This window comes from Triticum dicoccoides, chromosome 1B (assembly GCF_002162155.2).
Source record: "Triticum dicoccoides isolate Atlit2015 ecotype Zavitan chromosome 1B, WEW_v2.0, whole genome shotgun sequence".
In the NCBI taxonomy this organism is placed as follows: domain Eukaryota; kingdom Viridiplantae; phylum Streptophyta; class Magnoliopsida; order Poales; family Poaceae; genus Triticum; species Triticum dicoccoides.
The window spans coordinates 632275558-632280052 of NC_041381.1; positions in this window are offsets into that span (position 1 = coordinate 632275558).

The following is a 4495-nucleotide window of genomic DNA, read 5'->3' on the forward strand; positions in this document are numbered from 1 at the left end:
GGGGCCGGCCTCGGGCTCCCGGGCCTCGGCGGCGGCGATGTGGGCCTCGCCCACGTGGCGGCGCGTGAGTGGGTGCGGCGGCGGGGCGGACAACGTCCGGCGTGGGCGGACACGTCCGGCCCGGCGCGGGGAAGATGGATCTGTTTTTTTTAACTAGGGTTTCGGACGGGGGAAGAAGAGATCCGAATGGAGGGGGTATAAATAGGCATAAGTGGAGCTAAGAGAGTCCAAATGAGGTGCGGTTTTCGCCCACACGATCGTGATCGAACGCTCTAGGACATGGAGCAGAGTTTGGTGGGTTTTGGGCCAAATTTGGGGGGTGTTGGGCTGCAACACACACGAGGCCTTTCCGGTCCCTCGGTTAACCGTTGGAGTATCAAACGAAGTCCAAATGACCCGAAACTTGACAGGCGGTCTACCGGTAGTAAACCAAGGCCACTTGACAAGTCTCGGTCCAATCCGAAAATGTTTAAACCCCACACAAGAAAGAAAGGTAGAAATGACCACCGGAGGAGAACGGAACGCCGGATTGCAAAACGGACAACGGGGAAAATGCTCGAATGCATGAGATGAACATGTATGCAAATGCAATGCACGTGATAACATGATAAGGGATGCACGAAAAGAAAAACAACACACGGAGACAAAGACCCGAACCCGAGAAATAAATATAACTTAGCGCCGGAGACGGCAAGAGTTGGATACAAATATGGAAAGTTACATCTGGGGCGTTACAGGCGCAGCCCTCCCTCTCCCCCTATATATAATTGAGGACTTTGGGGCTGCCAACACATGAGTTTCACCTCTCCCTGGCGCAGCCCTACCTCCCTCCCTCATCCTCTCCCGCGGTGCTTGGCGAAGCCTTGCAGGATTGCCACGCTCCTCCATCACCACCACGCTATTGTGCTGCTGCTAGATGGAGTCTTCCTCAACCTCTCCCTCTCTCCTTGCTGGATCAAGGCATGGGTGACGTCACCGGGCTATACGTGTGTTTCGACACTAGGATCTCCAGTGATTTGGATCACGACGAGTACGACTCCTTCAACCCCGTTCTCTTGAACGCTTCCGCTTAGCGATCTACAAGGGTATGTAGATGCACTCTCCTTCCCCTCGTTGCTTGTTTCTCCATAGATAGATCTTGGTGACACCTAGGAAAATTTTGAATTTCTGCTACATTCCCCAACAAACCGCTAGGTTTATTCCGCATTTGTTCAAGCCTAAACCGTAATTATTTTAAAGTGCCTTTTCACCCCCTCCTAGGCGACATCCACGATCTTTCACCATGGTTCTCGACGCCTCGACTTTGTAGAGCAAATACCTCGAGTTTGTCGAGCTTCCCTGAAAGTGCTAGTTATCGACTAGAGGGGGGTGAATAGGCGATTTTTATCAGTCTTCAAAACGTGGAAGTTTCAAAGACAAACAATAGAAATGACCTAATTGATATGCAGCGGAAGATAAACTACAACAAGAAAACCATAGTCAAGTATGCAATAATGTGAAAGTACAAAGACTAATAGCAGCTTGGTAGTAAGGATCAGGATGGAAGATAGTATGAAGCCAACCAACGATAGTAGTCAAGCAATGAAGTCAAATAGGTACGACAAATTGGCAATGACTTCACGAAGACAAACTCAAAGTAAAGGGAGGGAGAGGATAGAACCAGTCACTTGCTGAAGACACATGATTTGTTGGACCAGTTCCAGTTGCTGTGACAACTATACATCTGGTTAGGGAGGCTAAGATACAACTCAGAAGACCGCGTCTTCACCTTATTCCCCTTGAGCTAAGGACACACAGTCCTCGCCCAATCACTCTGGTAAGTCTTCAAGGTAGACTTCCGAACCTTCACAGACTTCGTTCACCGGCGATCCACAATGACTCTTGGATGCTCAGAACGCGATGCCTAACCGGCTGGAGGATACACAGTCCTCAAGTGTAATAAGTCTTCAGGTCAATCAGACAGAAAGACTTCAGTGATGCCTAACACTCTTTCGCTCTGGGTGTTTGGGCTTTGTCCTCGCAAGAATTTCTCTCTCTCAAAGGCTTCGAGGTGGGTTGCTCTCAAACGACAAAAGCCGTGAACTAACTCTGAGCAGCCACCAATTTATGGTGTAGGGGGTGGGCTATTTGTAGCCACAAGGCAACCCGACCTGATATGTCTGAGATGACCCTGGGTCACTAAGGAACTGGCATGTGTTCCAACAGTCAGATTTCAAACACACACGACAACTTTACTTGGGCTACAAGCAAAGCTGACTCATCCAACTCTCGATAAGATTTGCTCTCATTGTCTTTGCTCGAAGACATAGGATTTGGGTTGAGCATCACTTCAGTCATTCTGACTTTGTTCACTTGGACCCCACTTAACAGTAAGGTGGTTCCTATGACTCAACAAAGAAGAAAAGGAAACAACGAAACAACATAGTCTTCACTCAATGTCTTCTCATGTCATAGTCTTCAATATGAATATCTTCACATACCACCATTGTCGTCAATGTCTTCATACATTTTTAGGGGTCATCTCCGGTAGGTAAACCGAATCAATGAGGGACACTACCTGCGTTATCCTGTAATTCTCACAAACGCATTAGTCCCTCAACCAACTTTGTTGTCAATACTCCAAAACCAACTAGGGGTGGCACTAGATGCACTTACAATCTTCCCCTTTTTGGTGATTGATGACAAACTGGTTGAAGTTTTCAACGGGGATAAAGTATGTGAAATTGTAAAGGATAGGTTATTGTCTTCATAAGTGGCAAAGGCTCCCCCTGAAGATGTGCATATAAGTAATTTGCTTTTGGAATGCAAATGCACATGGCAGGTTGTACTTGTGGAGATCCTCTTCAACTTATGAAGATAATTCATCATGCATGAAATGATATAACTAAGAGAGTGACATGGATAATGAAAAATGGACGTCTTGTCACATCCCTAGTCTGGTATGACTTAGACTAGCTAGCTATTTGTGCATCATATTTAAATTTCATTTAAATTTGAAATGAGGATTGGTGGAACCCTCAGAATCATTTTTGAAAATGACCCAAATAAAAATTTCTCCAAAAGGGTCCAAGAAAATGCTCATGTTGCCCTCTGAAAATATTGGACAGAGATAAAAATCAAACCAATATTTTTAGGAGCTCATGGACATTTATTTTGGCCATTTGGATTAATTCGATAAATATTTACATTGGAAATATATTTCTATATATATGAAATATGGTCCAAAAATTATGCCAATTATAAAAGAGCTCTGGAATAATACCATTAGCCCCTACAAAAATTGGCATAAGGAAATTAAATGATTTAATATATTTATTAAATAAAAACAAATGTCAGAAAAATTAGAAAACAAAAATAAAAGAAGGAGGGGCTTACCTGGGCCTCCCCTCCCCTGCGCAGCCCATCAGCAGCAGGCCGGCCCAGCCAGGAGGCGGCCCAGCCCGCCTGGCCCCCCCTCCTCTGTCGTCTTCCCCCCCGACAGGGGAACGGCGTGTGCCCGACGCTCGCCGGCACGCGCGCGCGCCACCTCCCCCCCTGCTGGCCACCTCCTGCTTCCCGGACTCCCTCCCAATGCCACGGAGACGGCCACGCACCCCAGGCCCTCTCATTCCTCCTCCCCCCCTGCTCTCTCTCTACCCCGAGCGCACCCGAGAACCACCGCCGCCGCCGTTCGCCATAGCCATCGCCACCGACCTCCCCTCGCCTCCCCGACACACGCGGAAGCTCCGCTCCTCCGCCCTGAAGCTCCCCGTCAAGCCGTGCCCCTCCGGACACCCCGTGGAGCCGTTGCCGTCGCCAAATTCGCCTCCGGCCGCCGTGGATCCTCGCCGGCGATTCGGAAGCTACCGGGCATCCCCGACCTCGCCCTCGCGCTCGCTAGTTCCGCGGTGAGCCCCCGCACCGAACCCCCTCCTCCCCGTGTCCGTTTGCCCCGTCTAGCTAGCTCGCCACCGCGCCCGTAAGCCCCTCGCCGCCGGCCATGGCGCCACGGTGGCACGAGCCCAAGCCGGTCCCTTCCGCGCGCGTCCCCGTGTTCCTGGTGACGCCAGGAGCCCGTAGGAACCCTCTTTCTCCACTGCCGTGCACCACAACGCCACGGCCGCAAGTTGCCGAACTCCGGCCGCCGCCCTGAGCTCTGCTCCGGCGAGCTCCGGCGCCCCCGCAGCCCCCCACCAGCTCCCCTGGATGCGCGTGAGCGCGGGCTTCGCGTGGGTGGTCTCCGCCGCCCGAATGGTCGCCGGAACGGCGATCCCGAGCCCCTCCGCCGTCTCGGGCCTCGCCGGCGGCTAAACGCCGGCGGGATTGACCGGTCAACCGCGCTAAGCCCCCCCCTGACGCTGACCAGTGGGCCCGACCCCCCCTAACCTTTTAATTAAATTAAATTAACCCCTGTTAACCCCCCTGTCACTGACGTGTGGGTCCCACACGTCAGATTTGACCTGGACAGCCGCGTTGACCACTGACGTCGTGCTGACGTCATGCTGACGCAATTATA